Here is a 24,153-nt window from a genome sequence, read left to right as displayed (position 1 = left end):
ATCATCAAAATGCTATTTCTACCTAGGGTTCTATATCTTTTCCGTACTATTCCACTGGAAATCAGCAAGGACTGGTTTAAACACATAGAGAACTTAGCAAATAGCTTTATATGGTCCTTCTCTAAGCCTCGGTGGACATATAAGTACTTGGTGCTTCCAAGACAAAAAGGTGGGTGGACTGCCCCTAATTTTCTATTTTATTACTGGGAGACAGTTCTATAATTTTTTCAACCTTTAATTATTCATGATTTGGATAGGGGTGGTGTCAGGGTGACATGCCCATCAATTTATAATATGATCTGGGGCAATTATGCCAACGCAGGTTTTATGAGGAATATTGAACTCAGTTATTTAAAAAAAGTTAAATTTAAGACTGTCTGGGTGGCTTATAGGGTGTGGACCAGAATCAAAGCTCGTATGGGAATAGAACGCATACATTTTTTACCCCGATTATGAACTCATCTATACTTCCTGATATTCTTAGGGATAAACAGTGTGCCAGATGGATACAACAGGGTGTCTGGTATATCAGTGATTTCTATCCAGGGGCCCACATTAAATTGTTTGAGGAGCTGAGGAAAGAATTTAAACTAAAAACCTACAAATAAGGGACTTCTTGTTGAAAACGGCAACCCATGCTAGTGGCTCATTGGGGGATAGAATCCCTATTTTTGAGGTACTATATAACCATACAAAGAGGCAGGTTTGCTCTTTATAACCACTTTTTTTGGATGTATTGCCAGACGGTCAAGGTAATCATGTTGAGAGGTGTACCCGGAGAATTGGGGCACCTGAATCTACTTTTTTGACTTCTCTAGATATGGGTCTTCTGCTTCTGCTCGCGGCCGGTCCTCAAGCACAGCAGTATAAAACGGTACTTCAATTATACTATACACCGGCCAAGCTAGCGGAATGAGGTAGTTCAAGGGGGGTGGTATGCCCCCGCTGCAAGAGCGAGATGGCTGACCTAGAATACATGTTCTTTAGTTGTGGTAGAGTGCAAGAATTCTTTAAAGACATCGCTAATTTTGTCTCTAGCCTCAGTCGGCAGGAGGTGGTGGTTACCCCCCAGCTTGTACTATTCGGTGTCGATGATGCTGAGTATCCACTTCAACTGCAGAGGTTTTTGTTTTTAGCCATGTCAGTGGCTCGCTGTTGCATCGCGTAGGACTGGTTAGAGTCAACGCCCCCTTCATTTAATCGATGGTTAGCCCGCTTATGCTCAACATACTATCTAGAGATGAGCTGCTGTGCGTTCAAGGGAGCTACCTGAAGGCGGATTGGCAACTCCATATGGGCTCCACTTGCACAATGGCTTGAAGCGAGAAGACAGTCTCTCCAGACGTTGCAATCTGAAACTTCAAGGTGATTAGAGCAAAGGACCTGTCCTGATGGTCTGTTTACATATGATTTCACCACTGTGTTGGCTGTCTGAACCATAACCACTTGGTTCTGCAAGAAAGGGGCAAACCCACTAAAAGCTCAAAGAAATGCTGCCAACTTCCTAAAGTTGTATATATGGAGACTCTCCAAAGGAAGCCCTTGTCCCTGAGCACTGAATCCATAAAGACTAACCCAGGACTGGGGAGGGACAGATCTACATCTCTTTCTAGATTTCAGAGAAGTAGACACCACTGCAGACCAATCTGAAAGTTATCTAGATTGGAACCAGCATTGTGGAAGGAAGCCAACGTTTGTATTCATGTCAAAACAGGGACCAATATGCAGGCTAGTTCAGTGAACCATAAACACTGAGGAAGCCTTCAGTAATGAGAACAAATAACCCAAAATGTGGTATTTTCTTTGCCCTGCATTACTACATTTCCCCATTCAATCTCACCATGACTCACCATGCCTCCCTGGACAGGAGCTAATCCATGGCAGGAGCAGACTTCTGATCTAGTACAATGGAAAGGTGATGTCATAGTGTTGGTTGCCTGTAGAGCAGGGAGGGAGCAAAACAGCCGCCATCTGGGTCTGGAATATTGGCCATATGAATTTGAATTCCTCAGTTGGTGTTAACCAGGATTTCTTGAGATTGATGTGGAACCCACACTGGTGTAGGAGATGACGAACCCTGACTGCAATCTTCATGCTCTCTGCTGCAGGAGAGAAAAGCAGTAGTCAATCATCAAGAGATGGATAGACCAAGATCACTGCATTCTGTAGGAGAGCAACCAAAGGGAATACCACACCTCTGAATATTGACCCGCCTTGCTGAAACATGAGAACATTTGTATCTATATTTGAAAGAAGAAAGACAACACTCTTAGAACCAGATTTACAAGATCCTAGCGCCTCCTTGCCCCACATTAGTAACATTTATTTACGCTGATGTGGCTCAACAAGGCAAAAATCCCCGCACCATACTTACAAAGTGGCTTAAAGCATGCACTGCACCACTTTGTGACCCCTTGCGCCACATTATGCCTGTGCTAGGCATAATGTATGCAAAGAGTGCAGTAGGAGGTCCGCAAAAATGGCAGCATGAAATCTACAAGATTTAACTGTGCCATTTTTGGCAGAGTTTTTGAAAGAACGCACCCATTGTAATCAATTGGCCTCCTTGCACTTTGCTCCAATAGCTTCAATTTTTTTTACGCTAGTGGTGCAAAGAGCCACAATAGCGCCAAAAATGTTTACGCTATTATCCTAATGTGCCCCATGGTGCACTGTATTGTAAATACGGTGCAACAATGGTGACGTTAGGTGGCGGTAGGGGCCGAAGAGCCACTTTCTTGTCAATATGACCCTTAGGCCCTCATAATGACATTGGCGGGACACTGTCGCCAACATACCGGTGCCGCGGCGGATCACTGCTACCCATATTATGACACACACATAGAAATCTGTCACTATACAGCCACACACACAAGTCCGCCAGCAGAAAGGTCAGTAATAAACTGGCGGTAGCAAAACCTGCACTGTTACACCAACAGAACTATGCCCACAACATTATGATCAATGAATCACCGTGGCGGACATTCAATGGCGGTAAACCATTGGCGCTACATACTGCCGCGCTCAAAATACACACACACATACAAAACACCACCACATTGGGCAATTCAATCTAAACACACCTGACACCAATACACATCACACCCACACCACTATAAAACACACAACCACACTACTCACAACCATTTACGACTACAAACAAGTGCCACAAGAGAGATAGCAAGACCACAGCCGCACACCACCATCACCTATACACCATCCACGCACCTTACATCACACACCCCAACACATCACCCCACACACCCTCACCCACACCACTCACACTATACCCATGGCACCACATCGACACCCCAGATTCTCTGAGGAGAAGCTAAGGGTAATGGTGGAGGAAATCACCCGGGTAGATCCACAGCTATTCGCATCACAGGCGCAGCAGACATCCATTGTTAGGAAGATGGAGCTATGGCGGAGAATCGTGGACAGGGTCAATGCCAGGGGACAGTACCCCAGAACAAGGGATGACATCAGGAGGAGGTGGAACGACCTACGGGGAAGGTGCGTTCCACAGCAGCAAGACATGAAATAGCCGTACAGAGGACTGGCGGTGGACCTCCACCTCCTCCCCCACAACTAACAACATGGGAGGAGCAACGCTTGGCAATCATGCCTCCTGAGGGCCTGGCAGGAGTAGGAGGAGGAATGGACTCTGGTAAGTCAACTCTTTATTACTATCAGCCCCCCTACCTGCATGCCATCACAAACCCCAACCCTTGCCCACACTCCCATCACTTCACCACCCCCTACACACCCCACCATCACAACCCACCCCTCCCAATACCAAGCTCTGCATGCATCACAAATAAATGGACCCCATCACAGGCCTGCATGGACACCTATTACTAAAGCTGCCGCTAGTTGACAGGAGGCCCTGCCACAGGACCAACAGGCCACCAGCACCACTCCCCCCACAGAATGAGAACCACCCTGCAAACAGTCCCTGCGATCCAGGCAGAAGCCATAGACTATTGCAAAGACCCCCGCCAGGAAATAAGACTCTCCTGATTGTAACCCTTGTGTCACACCCTGTCACCCTGTCCACCTTGAACTGCCATTGGTCAACCTCCTATGCCCCCTTGGACAATGCACCTGTGATCCATATAGACTGGATTCTATCCTGGACTTTCCGTTACCATCACCCCAGCCATTGCACATCCCCCTCTTCTTATTAGCACTTGAATAAACACCATTTGAAACAAAATACAAGAATGGAGTCTGTCAAATGATTGAACTATGTATTCGTTTAACAAGCTTTAAACATTGCAATACAACTGTACAGTGATGTATTCATAGGCATGACCTGTAGTTGGCTGCAGTCAACACACCAGGAGCGATAGTGGGGCACAAATATCTGCAAATAGAGATGCCAAAGAGTACAGTGAGTGTCCACAGAAATGGGAACATCAGCCTGCCAGTGACAATGTCAAACACAAAACAGTAAATTAAATGTGAAGTTACACTGTCTTACCTGTGTGTTATTGGAAATATTGTCGAATTATTGCACTTCTGTTGTCCTCATCCTCATCCTCTGCCTCCTCATCTTCACTGTCCACAGGGTCCACTGCTGCCATATGGCCACCTCCAGCCTCATCCTCCTGCAGAAAAGTCACCTGGTGACGTAAGGCAAGGTTGTGCAACATACAGCATGCCACAATGAAATGGCACACCTTCTTTGGTGAGTAGCACAGGGATCCACCTGTCAGATGGAGGTAATGAAACCTAGCCTTCAGGAGGCCAAATGTCCTTTATATGATTCTTCTTGTTCGCCCATGTGCCTCATTGTAACGTTCCTCTGCCCTTGTCCTGGGATTTCGCATAGGGGTCAGTAGCCATGAGATGTTGGGGTAACCAGTGTCACCTGCAAATATCGAGGGACAACTGTTAGTCACACACTCAACCTAAGGGCCCACGTCAAACCCATACACCAACATCCACTGGGTGGGAACCAGGGCTCACCTATTAGCCACACCCTGTGGTTTTGGAGTTGAGCCATCACATATGGGATGCTGCTATTCCTCACGACAACGGCATCATGCACAGACCCAGGATACTTTGCATTGACATGGGAGATGTACTGGTCCGCCAGGCACACTATCTGCACATCCATAGAGTGAAAGCTCTTTCGATTTCTGAACACCTGTTCATTTCTTCGGGGGGGAGACAAATGCAATATGTGTACCATCAATAGCCCCAATAATGTTGGGGATATGTCCCATTGCATAGGAATCAGCTTTCACTGTGGCCAAATCCTGCACCGGGGGGAAAACGATGTAGGTGCACATGTGTTTAATCAGGGCAGACAACACACTGATCAGCACTATTGAGAACATTGGCTGTGACATTCCTGCTGCTAAGCCCACTGTCACTTGGAAAGAACCAGTTGCCAAGAAATGGAGCACTGAGAGCACTTGCACAAGAGGGGGGATCCCGGTGGAGTGACAAATAGCAGATATCAGGTCAGGCTCTATTTGGGCACACAGCTCTGTGATTGTGGGCCTGTCCAGTATATAAGTGAGGTTAATGCCTGTACACAGGGGGATGTCTCCATCTCCCATTCATCCGCAGCGGTTGCAATCTAGGGGGCAAAACGGTGAGCAGCTGGTCAGTATCTCATATTTCCAAACACTACACTTCATTGTATGTTGTGACTGTAACAGTATATTGTTGGATAGGCCCAAATTGTGCTTATGTGTACTGTGACGCAGTTAGGTCCCATGGCCTGCCCCCCGCTGAATTGGCATCCACCTGTTCCTGTTAGGAGGGACATGTGGAAATGAGGTAATTCTGCAGACGTTGTGCGCCGTTGCGGGAGGCGGTCGAAAACCACTCTGCAACTCCTCATTGGTTACCATTGGCCCTATGAGTTATAGTGGCCAATGGTGACCAGGCAGCCACACTGAAAGGGTGCCTGCACTAGCAGCATCTAGGAAGGGCAAGGAGGCACCACCAGCTGCATCTAGGAAGGGCAAGGAGGCACCACCAGCTGCGTCTAGGAAGGGCAAGGAGGCACCCCCTGGTGCTACAAGGAAGGGCAAGGAGGCACTCCCAGCTGCTACAGGGAAGGGCAAGGAGGCATCCCCAGCTGCTACAGGGAAGGGCAAGGGCCAATCCCCGGCTGCTCACAGGAAGGGCAAGGGGCCTTGCACCAGAAGGCAAAAAGGACAAGAAGCCTGGTGCTGGGACTCAGTCGGAGCCCCCACCAACAACCATAGTGGTTCAGCTATCCGAGACTGCAGGGGAAGGGCTGAAGACTGCCCCCCACCACTACCAGCACCACCACCAGCACCGCCGCCAGCAGCAGCAGCCCCAGAGGGCAGCCATCTGAGGCTGTAGGGGAAGGGCTGGAGCCTCCCCCGACCACTACCAGCACCGACACCAGCACTGCCACCAGCAGCAGCAGCCCTAGTGGGCAGCTGTCAGAGGCTGCAGGGGAAGGGCTGGAGCCTCCCCCCACCACTGCCAGCACCATCACCAGCACTGCCACCAGCACCGCTGCCAGCACCACCGCCAGCAGCAGCAGCCCTAGTGGGCAGCCACCGAGGCTGGAGCTTCTCCCCACCACTGTCAGCACTGCCACCTGCACCAACACCGCTGCCAGCAGCCCTAGTGGGCAGCTGTCTGAGGCTGGAGGGGAAGGGCTGGAGCCTCCCCCCACCACCGCCAGCACCGACACCTGCACCGCCACTGCCACCACTGAGCAGCTGTCGCCGCCGGTGGGCAGTGTATAGTCTTGATTCCATGGGCTGTTGTGCAGCCTGGGCCCTGGAAATCCTGTGGGTCTAACACCCAGGTGAGAGACTGTGACCTTGCACTCCCCAAGATCTGTATAACTGGGCACAATGCCCCCTCCAGAACCAGTGGAGATGCCATCCACTCACCCCATCCTCCCCAGGTTGAAGTTCACTGGGCACAATGCCCCCTCCAGAACCAGTGGAAGTACCCACCACTTGAGAGATTGTGGTCTTGCACTCCCCAGGACCAAGCAGTGGGCAAACCACCCACTTGAGAGACTGTGGCCTTGTACTCCTCAGGACCAAGCAGTGGGCAGACCCCCAACTTGAGAGACTGTGGCCTTGCACTCCCCATGACCAAGCAGTGGGCATGTAGCCCCATCCCATCCAGGACCAGTGGCATTGTTACATCTTCTGGCTGAGGTGCCCCCCATTCCCTGCCTCCATGAGATGCCTGTGTATTTTTGACCTGATGCCCCTGCAGTGTTCTCTCTGTGTTGTTGCAGGAGTGAGGTGGGGCCTTGGCCTTTGTGATGTGGCTCTGTAGCCCACGGACATTGAGGACTGGGCAGTGTCCCTACATTTGTAAATATCTATATAAGTTTGGATTTTGACGCACTTATTTGTAGTATTTTTTCGTATTATACTCACTTTCTTCAAATCATGTTTTCCTTGCATTATTCCTGAGGAGTACGGGGTGAATATGTAATGTTACTGCATCTGTTTGTATGGTGTTGGGGGTAGAGGTGTTGCGTGTTACATGTGTGTGTCACTATATTTTTCTCCCCCCTCCCTTGTGTGCTAGGCGGCAGTACTCACTTCGGTCGTCATTGCCGGCATTGAGGTTCATAATGCAGCAGAAGGTAGATGAGCATGGGGAATATGTGCAGCTTGGGCTCCATGGAGTTGTGGTTGTTCCCTGAGTCTCCACAGGTGAGTCCTTTGACTTCTGAGATCTATTTCTGCCAGGCTTTTGATGTCGTTGTTACAGCCCCGTAAAAGGTGGCAGATAGGCTGGTCATAATAGTGTGGGCAGTACATTGTCTTTCCGCCGAGCTGTTGGCGGTTACCTCCGTGGTGCTTGTTGATTCCGCCGTGGCGGTCGGTGTGTTAAAGTGGCTGTTTGTCTGAGCGGTTTCCGCTGTGGTCATAATTCCATTTTTGTTACCGCCGGCCTGTTGGCGGTATTAACGCCGCTTTATCACCGACCGCCAGGGTTGTAATGAGGGCCTTAGTCTGTGATTTAAAAAAGTGTGCATGCTTCTGGGTTTTAAAGGCTTTTCACATTACAGTTTTCTAAACAACTGAGCTTTGGAAAAATTGAATTCAAATGCAGCAGACCTATTTTCTGGTATGCCTCAGCCTTCTAATATCTTAAATTAATGTACCTTGTTTTGCCATATTGGAGTCGGTAACAAAAGCAAAAGCGCTAAGCAGGTAACACCTTTCACAGACTTAAGCCATCGTAAGCCACGCTTCAAAGAGGCACGCACACACAATACCCTGGAAGGAAAGGAGGACTTAAAGGGGGACTCATTGCTCAAACTTTCACCACCAGGAACTGCAAAACATAGTGGCAAAATTGAGAGGGTGTGTGTACGTTTTTTTAAAGAAATCGGTTAGGATCACCTACTAAATAAACTTAAGTTCCCCTTTTAAAAAACAAATCTGTTTCCCAGGGCATATATCTGAATGAGATTTGATTCACAAGAAAGAAGACATGCTCTCCACTGCAAGAAAACATGTTTCTTATGAGAAGAACAGTATACCCCATGACTTGAATCTCTGCATCCAATACTTGATTCCAGAACTATGGAGGCAGTTTCAGACCCTGCTAACAGGAATATTTGGTCCTGCACTGGCTGGGGGAACTTACTTCTCGAAACATGAGTGCTCAGGAGTTGAGAAGGTCTGGAAATCACAGGGAGCTATTGACCTGAAATAAAAACAAGTAGAGTATGTTTAGTAGAACCAACCCATGAGTGGCATTGGAATAAAAGTTACTTTATTGTTTTCAGATTTTTTCTCCTGTAACATCTTCCACCTCAGACTGGGAACTGATCTGAGACGCCAGCTATACTATCCACATTATGTAACAGCTTCTAGACCTTAACATCCTAACTCTCTAATGCCTCAACACCCTTGAACTAGATCACCTACTTGTTTGAGCAAAATATACTGAAGATAGTTGCCTTCACTAGCAACACAATTGAAGCTAGATGGGCATTGTATTGTCATTTGAATACTGGACCTACAGTCAGTTTGATGCCTTACTGCTAGACTCATTGATGTCTTTGAGCCAGAACGTCAACATGTTTGAGCTAATGAAGTTTACTGATAGTTGGGTGAATCCCATCAGCCCACAGAGCATCAAATCATAACATTGACATCCAGATTCTGCTTACTGGGGGTCAAAGCTGCCAGCACATGTAGGTCACAGTAACTTTGAACTACCTTTAACTGGATTCAATATGAGCTAAGTGGACATATACCCTTAAAAGGACCCATGGGTCCTGCCTCAAACTAAGAAGGTAAACTTCCTCACATAATACTAACACCCAGATCTAGGCCTGGAATAAGCCATGTTAGGCAGCCTAACTTGGACTCTATGGTGGTCATTCCGACCTAGGCGGGCGGCGGTTGCCGCCCGCCCGTCGGAATCCGCCTGAATACCGCCCCGCGGTCAATTGACCGCGAGGGGTATTCTGACTTTCCCGCTGGGCCGGCGGGCGATCTGATTCAGATCGCCCGCCGGCCCAGCGGGAAAGCGCCTTCCACAAGGAAGCCGGCTCGGAATCGCGGCGGCGGAGTGGAAGGCGTGCAAACCCACTAAAAGCTCAAAGAAATGCTGCCAACTTCCTAAAGTTGTATATATGGAGACTCTCCAAAGGAAGCCCTTGTCCCTGAGCACTGAATCCATAAAGACTAACCCAGGACTGGGGAGGGACAGATCTACATCTCTTTCTAGATTTCAGAGAAGTAGACACCACTGCAGACCAATCTGAAAGTTATCTAGATTGGAACCAGCATTGTGGAAGGAAGCCAACGTTTGTATTCATGTCAAAACAGGGACCAATATGCAGGCTAGTTCAGTGAACCATAAACACTGAGGAAGCCTTCAGTAATGAGAACAAATAACCCAAAATGTGGTATTTTCTTTGCCCTGCATTACTACATTTCCCCATTCAATCTCACCATGACTCACCATGCCTCCCTGGACAGGAGCTAATCCATGGCAGGAGCAGACTTCTGATCTAGTACAATGGAAAGGTGATGTCATAGTGTTGGTTGCCTGTAGAGCAGGGAGGGAGCAAAACAGCCGCCATCTGGGTCTGGAATATTGGCCATATGAATTTGAATTCCTCAGTTGGTGTTAACCAGGATTTCTTGAGATTGATGTGGAACCCACACTGGTGTAGGAGATGACGAACCCTGACTGCAATCTTCATGCTCTCTGCTGCAGGAGAGAAAAGCAGTAGTCAATCATCAAGAGATGGATAGACCAAGATCACTGCATTCTGTAGGAGAGCAACCCAAGGGAATACCACACCTCTGAATATTGACCCGCCTTGCTGAAACATGAGAACATTTGTATCTATATTTGAAAGAAGAAAGACAACACTCTTAGAACCAGATTTACAAGATCCTAGCGCCTCCTTGCCCCACATTAGTAACATTTATTTACGCTGATGTGGCTCAACAAGGCAAAAATCCCCGCACCATACTTACAAAGTGGCTTAAAGCATGCACTGCACCACTTTGTGACCCCTTGCGCCACATTATGCCTGTGCTAGGCATAATGTATGCAAAGAGTGCAGTAGGAGGTCCGCAAAAATGGCAGCATGAAATCTACAAGATTTAACTGTGCCATTTTTGGCAGAGTTTTTGAAAGAACGCACCCATTGTAATCAATTGGCCTCCTTGCACTTTGCTCCAATAGCTTCAATTTTTTTTACGCTAGTGGTGCAAAGAGCCACAATAGCGCCAAAAATGTTGACGCTATTATCCTAATGTGCCCCATGGTGCACTGTATTGTAAATACGGTGCAACAATGGTGACGTTAGGTGGCGGTAGGGGCCGAAGAGCCACTTTCTTGTCAATATGACCCTTAGGCCCTCATAATGACATTGGCGGGACACTGTCGCCAACATACCGGTGCCGCGGCGGATCACTGCTACCCATATTATGACACACACATAGAAATCTGTCACTATACAGCCACACACACAAGTCCGCCAGCAGAAAGGTCAGTAATAAACTGGCGGTAGCAAAACCTGCACTGTTACACCAACAGAACTATGCCCACAACATTATGACCAATGAATCACCGTGGCGGACATTCAATGGCGGTAAACCATTGGCGCTACATACTGCCGCGCTCAAAATACACACACACATACAAAACACCACCACATTGGGCAATTCAATCTAAACACACCTGACACCCATACACATCACACCCACACCACTATAAAACACACAACCACACTACCCACAACCATTTACGACTACAAACAAGTGCCACAAGAGAGATAGCAAGACCACAGCCGCACACCACCATCACCTATACACCATCCACGCACCTTACATCACACACCCCAACACATCACCCCACACACCCTCACCCACACCACTCACACTATACCCATGGCACCACATCGACACCCCAGATTCTCTGAGGAGAAGCTAAGGGTAATGGTGGAGGAAATCACCCGGGTAGATCCACAGCTATTCGCATCACAGGCGCAGCAGACATCCATTGTTAGGAAGATGGAGCTATGGCGGAGAATCGTGGACAGGGTCAATGCCAGGGGACAGTACCCCAGAACAAGGGATGACATCAGGAGGAGGTGGAACGACCTACGGGGAAGGTGCGTTCCACAGCAGCAAGACATGAAATAGCCGTACAGAGGACTGGCGGTGGACCCCCACCTCCTCCCCCACAACTAACAACATGGGAGGAGCAACGCTTGGCAATCATGCCTCCTGAGGGCCTGGCAGGAGTAGGAGGAGGAATGGACTCTGGTAAGTCAACTCTTTATTACTATCAGCCCCCCTACCTGCATGCCATCACAAACCCCAACCCTTGCCCACACTCCCATCACTTCACCACCCCCTACACACCCCACCATCACAACCCACCCCTCCCAATACCAAGCTCTGCATGCATCACAAATAAATGGACCCCATCACAGGCCTGCATGGACACCTATTACTAAAGCTGCCGCTAGTTGACAGGAGGCCCTGCCACAGGACCAACAGGCCACCAGCACCACTCCCCCCACAGAATGAGAACCACCCTGCAAACAGTCCCTGCGATCCAGGCAGAAGCCATAGACTATTGCAAAGACCCCCGCCAGGAAATAAGACTCTCCTGATTGTAACCCTTGTGTCACACCCTGTCACCCTGTCCACCTTGAACTGCCATTGGTCAACCTCCTATGCCCCCTTGGACAATGCACCTGTGATCCATATAGACTGGATTCTATCCTGGACTTTCCGTTACCATCACCCCAGCCATTGCACATCCCCCTCTTCTTATTAGCACTTGAATAAACACCATTTGAAACAAAATACAAGAATGGAGTCTGTCAAATGATTGAACTATGTATTCGTTTAACAAGCTTTAAACATTGCAATACAACTGTACAGTGATGTATTCATAGGCATGACCTGTAGTTGGCTGCAGTCAACACACCAGGAGCGATAGTGGGGCACAAATATCTGCAAATAGAGATGCCAAAGAGTACAGTGAGTGTCCACAGAAATGGGAACATCAGCCTGCCAGTGACAATGTCAAACACAAAACAGTAAATTAAATGTGAAGTTACACTGTCTTACCTGTGTGTTATTGGAAATATTGTCGAATTATTGCACTTCTGTTGTCCTCATCCTCATCCTCTGCCTCCTCATCTTCACTGTCCACAGGGTCCACTGCTGCCATATGGCCACCTCCAGCCTCATCCTCCTGCAGAAAAGTCACCTGGTGACGTAAGGCAAGGTTGTGCAACATACAGCATGCCACAATGAAATGGCACACCTTCTTTGGTGAGTAGCACAGGGATCCACCTGTCAGATGGAGGTAATGAAACCTAGCCTTCAGGAGGCCAAATGTCCTTTATATGATTCTTCTTGTTCGCCCATGTGCCTCATTGTAACGTTCCTCTGCCCTTGTCCTGGGATTTCGCATAGGGGTCAGTAGCCATGAGATGTTGGGGTAACCAGTGTCACCTGCAAATATCGAGGGACAACTGTTAGTCACACACTCAACCTAAGGGCCCACGTCAAACCCATACACCAACATCCACTGGGTGGGAACCAGGGCTCACCTATTAGCCACACCCTGTGGTTTTGGAGTTGAGCCATCACATATGGGATGCTGCTATTCCTCACGACAACGGCATCATGCACAGACCCAGGATACTTTGCATTGACATGGGAGATGTACTGGTCCGCCAGGCACACTATTTGCACATCCATAGAGTGAAAGCTCTTTCGATTTCTGAACACCTGTTCATTTCTTCGGGGGGGAGACAAATGCAATATGTGTACCATCAATAGCCCCAATAATGTTGGGGATATGTCCCATTGCATAGGAATCAGCTTTCACTGTGGCCAAATCCTGCACCGGGGGGAAAACGATGTAGGTGCACATGTGTTTAATCAGGGCAGACAACACACTGATCAGCACTATTGAGAACATTGGCTGTGACATTCCTGCTGCTAAGCCCACTGTCACTTGGAAAGAACCAGTTGCCAAGAAATGGAGCACTGAGAGCACTTGCACAAGAGGGGGGATCCCGGTGGAGTGACAAATAGCAGATATCAGGTCAGGCTCTATTTGGGCACACAGCTCTGTGATTGTGGGCCTGTCCAGTATATAAGTGAGGTTAATGCCTGTACACAGGGGGATGTCTCCATCTCCCATTCATCCGCAGCGGTTGCAATCTAGGGGGCAAAACGGTGAGCAGCTGGTCAGTATCTCATATTTCCAAACACTACACTTCATTGTATGTTGTGACTGTAACAGTATATTGTTGGATAGGCCCAAATTGTGCTTATGTGTACTGTGACGCAGTTAGGTCCCATGGCCTGCCCCCCGCTGAATTGGCATCCACCTGTTCCTGTTAGGAGGGACATGTGGAAATGAGGTAATTCTGCAGACGTTGTGCGCCGTTGCGGGAGGCGGTCGAAAACCACTCTGCAACTCCTCATTGGTTACCATTGGCCCTATGAGTTATAGTGGCCAATGGTGACCAGGCAGCCACACTGAAAGGGTGCCTGCACTAGCAGCATCTAGGAAGGGCAAGGAGGCACCACCAGCTGCATCTAGGAAGGGCAAGGAGGCACCACCAGCTGCGTCTAGGAAGGGCAAGGAGGCACCCCCTGGTGCTACAAGGAAGGGCAAGGAGGCACTCCCAGCTGCTACAGGGAAGGGCAAGGAGGCATCCCCAGCTGCTACAGGGAAGGGCAAGGGCCAATCCCCGGCTGCTCACAGGAAGGGCAAGGGGCCTTGCACCAGAAGGGAAAAAGGACAAGAAGCCTGGTGCTGGGACTCAGTCGGAGCCCCCACCAACAACCATAGTGGTTCAGCTATCCGAGACTGCAGGGGAAGGGCTGAAGACTGCCCCCCGCCACTACCAGCACCACCACCAGCACCGCCGCCAGCAGCAGCAGCCCCAGAGGGCAGCCATCTGAGGCTGTAGGGGAAGGGCTGGAGCCTCCCCCGACCACTACCAGCACCGACACCAGCACTGCCACCAGCAGCAGCAGCCCTAGTGGGCAGCTGTCAGAGGCTGCAGGGGAAGGGCTGGAGCCTCCCCCCACCACTGCCAGCACCATCACCAGCACTGCCACCAGCACCGCTGCCAGCACCACCGCCAGCAGCAGCAGCCCTAGTGGGCAGCCACCGAGGCTGGAGCTTCTCCCCACCACTGTCAGCACTGCCACCTGCACCAACACCGCTGCCAGCAGCCCTAGTGGGCAGCTGTCTGAGGCTGGAGGGGAAGGGCTGGAGCCTCCCCCCACCACCGCCAGCACCGACACCTGCACCGCCACTGCCACCACTGAGCAGCTGTCGCCGCCGGTGGGCAGTGTATAGTCTTGATTCCATGGGCTGTTGTGCAGCCTGGGCCCTGGAAATCCTGTGGGTCTAACACCCAGGTGAGAGACTGTGACCTTGCACTCCCCAAGATCTGTATAACTGGGCACAATGCCCCCTCCAGAACCAGTGGAGATGCCATCCACTCACCCCATCCTCCCCAGGTTGAAGTTCACTGGGCACAATGCCCCCTCCAGAACCAGTGGAAGTACCCACCACTTGAGAGATTGTGGTCTTGCACTCCCCAGGACCAAGCAGTGGGCAAACCACCCACTTGAGAGACTGTGGCCTTGTACTCCTCAGGACCAAGCAGTGGGCAGACCCCCAACTTGAGAGACTGTGGCCTTGCACTCCCCATGACCAAGCAGTGGGCATGTAGCCCCATCCCATCCAGGACCAGTGGCATTGTTACATCTTCTGGCTGAGGTGCCCCCCATTCCCTGCCTCCATGAGATGCCTGTGTATTTTTGACCTGATGCCCCTGCAGTGTTCTCTCTGTGTTGTTGCAGGAGTGAGGTGGGGCCTTGGCCTTTGTGATGTGGCTCTGTAGCCCACGGACATTGAGGACTGGGCAGTGTCCCTACATTTGTAAATATCTATATAAGTTTGGATTTTGACGCACTTATTTGTAGTATTTTTTCGTATTATACTCACTTTCTTCAAATCATGTTTTCCTTGCATTATTCCTGAGGAGTACGGGGTGAATATGTAATGTTACTGCATCTGTTTGTATGGTGTTGGGGGTAGAGGTGTTGCGTGTTACATGTGTGTGTCACTATATTTTTCTCCCCCCTCCCTTGTGTGCTAGGCGGCAGTACTCACTTCGGTCGTCATTGCCGGCATTGAGGTTCATAATGCAGCAGAAGGTAGATGAGCATGGGGAATATGTGCAGCTTGGGCTCCATGGAGTTGTGGTTGTTCCCTGAGTCTCCACAGGTGAGTCCTTTGACTTCTGAGATCTATTTCTGCCAGGCTTTTGATGTCGTTGTTACAGCCCCGTAAAAGGTGGCAGATAGGCTGGTCATAATAGTGTGGGCAGTACATTGTCTTTCCGCCGAGCTGTTGGCGGTTACCTCCGTGGTGCTTGTTGATTCCGCCGTGGCGGTCGGTGTGTTAAAGTGGCTGTTTGTCTGAGCGGTTTCCGCTGTGGTCATAATTCCATTTTTGTTACCGCCGGCCTGTTGGCGGTATTAACGCCGCTTTATCACCGACCGCCAGGGTTGTAATGAGGGCCTTAGTCTGTGATTTAAAAAAGTGTGCATGCTTCTGGGTTTTAAAGGCTTTTCACATTACAGTTTTCTAAACAACTGAGCTTTGGAAAAATTGAATTCAAATGCAGCAGACCTATTTTCTGGTATGCCTCAGCCTTCTAATATCTTAAATTAATGTACCTTGTTTTGCCATATTGGAGTCGGTAACAAAAGCAAAAGCGCTAAGCAGGTAACACCTTTCACAGACTTAAGCCATCGTAAGCCACGCTTCAAAGAGGCACGCACACACAATACCCTGGAAGGAAAGGAGGACTTAAAGGGGGACTCATTGCTCAAACTTTCACCACCAGGAACTGCAAAACATAGTGGCAAAATTGAGAGGGTGTGTGTACGTTTTTTTAAAGAAATCGGTTAGGATCACCTACTAAATAAACTTAAGTTCCCCTTTTAAAAAACAAATCTGTTTCCCAGGGCATATATCTGAATGAGATTTGATTCACAAGAAAGAAGACATGCTCTCCACTGCAAGAAAACATGTTTCTTATGAGAAGAACAGTATACCCCATGACTTGAATCTCTGCATCCAATACTTGATTCCAGAACTATGGAGGCAGTTTCAGACCCTGCTAACAGGAATATTTGGTCCTGCACTGGCTGGGGGAACTTACTTCTCGAAACATGAGTGCTCAGGAGTTGAGAAGGTCTGGAAATCACAGGGAGCTATTGACCTGAAATAAAAACAAGTAGAGTATGTTTAGTAGAACCAACCCATGAGTGGCATTGGAATAAAAGTTACTTTATTGTTTTCAGATTTTTTCTCCTGTAACATCTTCCACCTCAGACTGGGAACTGATCTGAGACGCCAGCTATACTATCCACATTATGTAACAGCTTCTAGACCTTAACATCCTAACTCTCTAATGCCTCAACACCCTTGAACTAGATCACCTACTTGTTTGAGCAAAATATACTGAAGATAGTTGCCTTCACTAGCAACACAATTGAAGCTAGATGGGCATTGTATTGTCATTTGAATACTGGACCTACAGTCAGTTTGATGCCTTACTGCTAGACTCATTGATGTCTTTGAGCCAGAACGTCAACATGTTTGAGCTAATGAAGTTTACTGATAGTTGGGTGAATCCCATCAGCCCACAGAGCATCAAATCATAACATTGACATCCAGATTCTGCTTACTGGGGGTCAAAGCTGCCAGCACATGTAGGTCACAGTAACTTTGAACTACCTTTAACTGGATTCAATATGAGCTAAGTGGACATATACCCTTAAAAGGACCCATGGGTCCTGCCTCAAACTAAGAAGGTAAACTTCCTCACATAATACTAACACCCAGATCTAGGCCTGGAATAAGCCATGTTAGGCAGCCTAACTTGGACTCTATGGTGGTCATTCCGACCTAGGCGGGCGGCGGTTGCCGCCCGCCCGTCGGAATCCGCCTGAATACCGCCCCGCGGTCAATTGACCGCGAGGGGTATTCTGACTTTCCCGCTGGGCCGGCGGGCGATCTGATTCAGATCGCCCGCCGGCCCAGCGGGAAAGCGCCTTCCACAAGGAAGCCGGCTCGGAATCGCGGCGGCGGAGTGGAAGGCGTGCAAACCCACTAAAAGCTCAAAGAAATGCTGCCAACTTCCTAAAGTTGTATATATGGAGACTCTCCAAAGGAAGCCCTTGTCCCTGAGCACTGAATCCATAAAGACTAACCCAGGACTGGGGAGGGACAGATCTACATCTCTTTCTAGATTTCAGAGAAGTAGACACCACTGCAGACCAATCTGAAAGTTATCTAGATTGGAACCAGCATTGTGGAAGGAAGCCAACGTTTGTATTCATGTCAAAACAGGGACCAATATGCAGGCTAGTTCAGTGAACCATAAACACTGAGGAAGCCTTCAGTAATGAGAACAAATAACCCAAAATGTGGTATTTTCTTTGCCCTGCATTACTACATTTCCCCATTCAATCTCACCATGACTCACCATGCCTCCCTGGACAGGAGCTAATCCATGGCAGGAGCAGACTTCTGATCTAGTACAATGGAAAGGTGATGTCATAGTGTTGGTTGCCTGTAGAGCAGGGAGGGAGCAAAACAGCCGCCATCTGGGTCTGGAATATTGGCCATATGAATTTGAATTCCTCAGTTGGTGTTAACCAGGATTTCTTGAGATTGATGTGGAACCCACACTGGTGTAGGAGATGACGAACCCTGACTGCAATCTTCATGCTCTCTGCTGCAGGAGAGAAAAGCAGTAGTCAATCATCAAGAGATGGATAGACCAAGATCACTGCATTCTGTAGGAGAGCAACCCAAGGGAATACCACACCTCTGAATATTGACCCGCCTTGCTGAAACATGAGAACATTTGTATCTATATTTGAAAGAAGAAAGACAACACTCTTAGAACCAGATTTACAAGATCCTAGCGCCTCCTTGCCCCACATTAGTAACATTTATTTACGCTGATGTGGCTCAACAAGGCAAAAATCCCCGCACCATACTTACAAAGTGGCTTAAAGCATGCACTGCACCACTTTGTGACCCCTTGCGCCACATTATGCCTGTGCTAGGCATAATGTATGCAAAGAGTGCAGTAGGAGGTCCGCAAAAATGGCAGCATGAAATCTACAAGATTTAACTGTGCCATTTTTGGCAGAGTTTTTGAAAGAACGCACCCATTGTAATCAATTGGCCTCCTTGCACTTTGCTCCAATAGCTTCAATTTTTTTTACGCTAGTGGTGCAAAGAGCCACAATAGCGCCAAAAATGTTGACGCTATTATCCTAATGTGCCCCATGGTGCACTGTATTGTAAATACGGTGCAACAATGGTGACGTTAGGTGGCGGTAGGGGCCGAAGAGCCACTTTCTTGTCAATATGACCCTTAGGCCCTCATAATGACATTGGCGGGACACTGTCGCCAACATACCGGTGCCGCGGCGGATCACTGCTACCCATATTATGACACACACATAGAAATCTGTCACTATACAGCCACACACACAAGTCCGCCAGCAGAAAGGTCAGTAATAAACTGGCGGTAGCAAAACCTGCACTGTTACACCAACAGAACTATGCCCACAACATTATGACCAATGAATCACCGTGGCGGACATTCAATGGCGGTAAACCATTGGCGCTACATACTGCCGCGCTCAAAATACACACACACATACAAAACACCACCACATTGGGCAATTCAATCTAAACACACCTGACACCCATACACATCACACCCACACCACTATAAAACACACAACCACACTACCCACAACCATTTACGACTACAAACAAGTGCCACAAGAGAGATAGCAAGACCACAGCCGCACACCACCATCACCTATACACCATCCACGCACCTTACATCACACACCCCAACACATCACCCCACACACCCTCACCCACACCACTCACACTATACCCATGGCACCACATCGACACCCCAGATTCTCTGAGGAGAAGCTAAGGGTAATGGTGGAGGAAATCACCCGGGTAGATCCACAGCTATTCGCATCACAGGCGCAGCAGACATCCATTGTTAGGAAGATGGAGCTATGGCGGAGAATCGTGGACAGGGTCAATGCCAGGGGACAGTACCCCAGAACAAGGGATGACATCAGGAGGAGGTGGAACGACCTACGGGGAAGGTGCGTTCCACAGCAGCAAGACATGAAATAGCCGTACAGAGGACTGGCGGTGGACCCCCACCTCCTCCCCCACAACTAACAACATGGGAGGAGCAACGCTTGGCAATCATGCCTCCTGAGGGCCTGGCAGGAGTAGGAGGAGGAATGGACTCTGGTAAGTCAACTCTTTATTACTATCAGCCCCCCTACCTGCATGCCATCACAAACCCCAACCCTTGCCCACACTCCCATCACTTCACCACCCCCTACACACCCCACCATCACAACCCACCCCTCCCAATACCAAGCTCTGCATGCATCACAAATAAATGGACCCCATCACAGGCCTGCATGGACACCTATTACTAAAGCTGCCGCTAGTTGACAGGAGGCCCTGCCACAGGACCAACAGGCCACCAGCACCACTCCCCCCACAGAATGAGAACCACCCTGCAAACAGTCCCTGCGATCCAGGCAGAAGCCATAGACTATTGCAAAGACCCCCGCCAGGAAATAAGACTCTCCTGATTGTAACCCTTGTGTCACACCCTGTCACCCTGTCCACCTTGAACTGCCATTGGTCAACCTCCTATGCCCCCTTGGACAATGCACCTGTGATCCATATAGACTGGATTCTATCCTGGACTTTCCGTTACCATCACCCCAGCCATTGCACATCCCCCTCTTCTTATTAGCACTTGAATAAACACCATTTGAAACAAAATACAAGAATGGAGTCTGTCAAATGATTGAACTATGTATTCGTTTAACAAGCTTTAAACATTGCAATACAACTGTACAGTGATGTATTCATAGGCATGACCTGTAGTTGGCTGCAGTCAACACACCAGGAGCGATAGTGGGGCACAAATATCTGCAAATAGAGATGCCAAAGAGTACAGTGAGTGTCCACAGAAATGGGAACATCAGCCTGCCAGTGACAATGTCAAACACAAAACAGTAAATTAAATGTGAAGTTACACTGTCTTACCTGTGTGTTATTGGAAATATTGTCGAATTATTGCACTTCTGTTGTCCTCATCCTCATCCTCTGCCTCCTCATCTTCACTGTCCACAGGGTCCACTGCTGCCATATGGCCACCTCCAGCCTCATCCTCCTGCAGAAAAGTCACCTGGTGACGTAAGGCAAGGTTGTGCAACATACAGCATGCCACAATGAAATGGCACACCTTCTTTGGTGAGTAGCACAGGGATCCACCTGTCAGATGGAGGTAATGAAACCTAGCCTTCAGGAGGCCAAATGTCCTTTATATGATTCTTCTTGTTCGCCCATGTGCCTCATTGTAACGTTCCTCTGCCCTTGTCCTGGGATTTCGCATAGGGGTCAGTAGCCATGAGATGTTGGGGTAACCAGTGTCACCTGCAAATATCGAGGGACAACTGTTAGTCACACACTCAACCTAAGGGCCCACGTCAAACCCATACACCAACATCCACTGGGTGGGAACCAGGGCTCACCTATTAGCCACACCCTGTGGTTTTGGAGTTGAGCCATCACATATGGGATGCTGCTATTCCTCACGACAACGGCATCATGCACAGACCCAGGATACTTTGCATTGACATGGGAGATGTACTGGTCCGCCAGGCACACTATCTGCACATTCATAGAGTGAAAGCTCTTTCGATTTCTGAACACCTGTTCATTTCTTCGGGGGGGAGACAAATGCAATATGTGTACCATCAATATCCCCAATAATGTTGGGGATATGTCCCATTGCATAGGAATCAGCTTTCACTGTGGCCAAATCCTGCACCGGGGGGAAAACGATGTAGGTGCACATGTATTTAATCAGGGCAGACAACACACTGATCAGCACTATTGAGAACATTGGCTGTGACATTCCTGCTGCCAAGCCCACTGTCACTTGGAAAGAACCAGTTGCCAAGAAATGGAGCACTGAGAGCACTTGCACAAGAGGGGGGATCCCGGTGGGGTGACAAATAGCAGATATCAGGTCAGGCTCTATTTGGGCACACAGCTCTGTGATTGTGGGCCTGTCCAGTATATAAGTGAGGTTAATGCCTGTACACAGGGGGATGTCTCCATCTCCCATTCATCCGCAGCGGTTGCAATCTAGGGGGCAAAACGGTGAGCAGCTGGTCAGTATCTCATATTTCCAAACACTACACTTCATTGTATGTTGTGACTGTAACAGTATATTGTTGGATAGGCCCAAATTGTGCTTATGTGTACTGTGACGCAGTTAGGTCCCATGGCCTGCCCCCCGCTGAATTGGCATCCACCTGTTCCTGTTAGGAGGGACATGTGGAAATGAGGTAATTCTGCAGACGTTGTGCGCCGTTGCGGGAGGCGGTCGAAAACCACTCTGCAACTCCTCATTGGTTACCATTGGCCCTATGAGTTATAGTGGCCAATGGTGACCAGGCAGCCACACTGAAAGGGTGCCTGCACTAGCAGCATCTAGGAAGGGCAAGGAGGCACCACCAGCTGCATCTAGGAAGGGCAAGGAGGCACCACCAGCTGCGTCTAGGAAGGGCAAGGAGGCACCCCCTGGTGCTACAAGGAAGGGCAAGGAGGCACTCCCAGCTGCTACAGGGAAGGGCAAGGAGGCATCCCCAGCTGCTACAGGGAAGGGCAAGGGCCAATCCCCGGCTGCTCACAGGAAGGGCAAGGGGCCTTGCACCAGCAGGCAAAAAGGACAAGAAGCCTGGTGCTGGGACTCAGTCGGAGCCCCCACCAACAACCATAGTGGTTCAGCTATCCGAGGCTGCAGGGGAAGGGCTGAAGACTGCCCCCCACCACTACCAGCACCACCACCAGCACCGCCGCCAGCAGCAGCAGCCCCAGAGGGCAGCCATCTGAGGCTGTAGGGGAAGGGCTGGAGCCTCCCCCGACCACTACCAGCACCGACACCAGCACTGCCACCAGCAGCAGCAGCCCTAGTGGGCAGCTGTCAGAGGCTGCAGGGGAAGGGCTGGAGCCTCCCCCCACCACTGCCAGCACCATCACCAGCACTGCCACCAGCACCGCTGCCAGCACCACCGCCAGCAGCAGCAGCCCTAGTGGGCAGCCACCGAGGCTGGAGCTTCTCCCCACCACTGTCAGCACTGCCACCTGCACCAACACCGCTGCCAGCAGCCCTAGTGGGCAGCTGTCTGAGGCTGGAGGGGAAGGGCTGGAGCCTCCCCCCACCACCGCCAGCACCGACACCTGCACCGCCACTGCCACCACTGAGCAGCTGTCGCCGCCGGTGGGCAGTGTATAGTCTTGATTCCATGGGCTGTTGTGCAGCCTGGGCCCTGGAAATCCTGTGGGTCTAACACCCAGGTGAGAGACTGTGACCTTGCACTCCCCAAGATCTGTATAACTGGGCACAATGCCCCCTCCAGAACCAGTGGAGATGCCATCCACTCACCCCATCCTCCCCAGGTTGAAGTTCACTGGGCACAATGCCCCCTCCAGAACCAGTGGAAGTACCCACCACTTGAGAGATTGTGGTCTTGCACTCCCCAGGACCAAGCAGTGGGCAAACCACCCACTTGAGAGACTGTGGCCTTGTACTCCTCAGGACCAAGCAGTGGGCAGACCCCCAACTTGAGAGACTGTGGCCTTGCACTCCCCATGACCAAGCAGTGGGCATGTAGCCCCATCCCATCCAGGACCAGTGGCATTGTTACATCTTCTGGCTGAGGTGCCCCCCATTCCCTGCCTCCATGAGATGCCTGTGTATTTTTGACCTGATGCCCCTGCAGTGTTCTCTCTGTGTTGTTGCAGGAGTGAGGTGGGGCCTTGGCCTTTGTGATGTGGCTCTGTAGCCCACGGACATTGAGGACTGGGCAGTGTCCCTACATTTGTAAATATCTATATAAGTTTGGATTTTGACGCACTTATTTGTAGTATTTTTTCGTATTATACTCACTTTCTTCAAATCATGTTTTCCTTGCATTATTCCTGAGGAGTACGGGGTGAATATGTAATGTTACTGCATCTGTTTGTATGGTGTTGGGGGTAGAGGTGTTGCGTGTTACATGTGTGTGTCACTATATTTTTCTCCCCCCTCCCTTGTGTGCTAGGCGGCAGTACTCACTTCGGTCGTCATTGCCGGCATTGAGGTTCATAATGCAGCAGAAGGTAGATGAGCATGGGGAATATGTGCAGCTTGGGCTCCATGGAGTTGTGGTTGTTCCCTGAGTCTCCACAGGTGAGTCCTTTGACTTCTGAGATCTATTTCTGCCAGGCTTTTGATGTCGTTGTTACAGCCCTGTAAAAGGTGGCAGATAGGCTGGTCATAATAGTGTGGGCAGTACATTGTCTTTCCGCCGAGCTGTTGGCGGTTACCTCCGTGGTGCTTGTTGATTCCGCCGTGGCGGTCGGTGTGTTAAAGTGGCTGTTTGTCTGAGCGGTTTCCGCTGTGGTCATAATTCCATTTTTGTTACCGCCGGCCTGTTGGCGGTATTAACGCCG

The sequence above is a fragment of the Pleurodeles waltl genome, chromosome 1_2 (assembly GCF_031143425.1).
Source record: "Pleurodeles waltl isolate 20211129_DDA chromosome 1_2, aPleWal1.hap1.20221129, whole genome shotgun sequence".
NCBI classification, from domain to species: Eukaryota; Metazoa; Chordata; class Amphibia; order Caudata; family Salamandridae; genus Pleurodeles; species Pleurodeles waltl.
The sequence above is the reverse complement of the archived record's forward strand: the minus strand, read 5'-3'. Positions refer to the sequence as shown.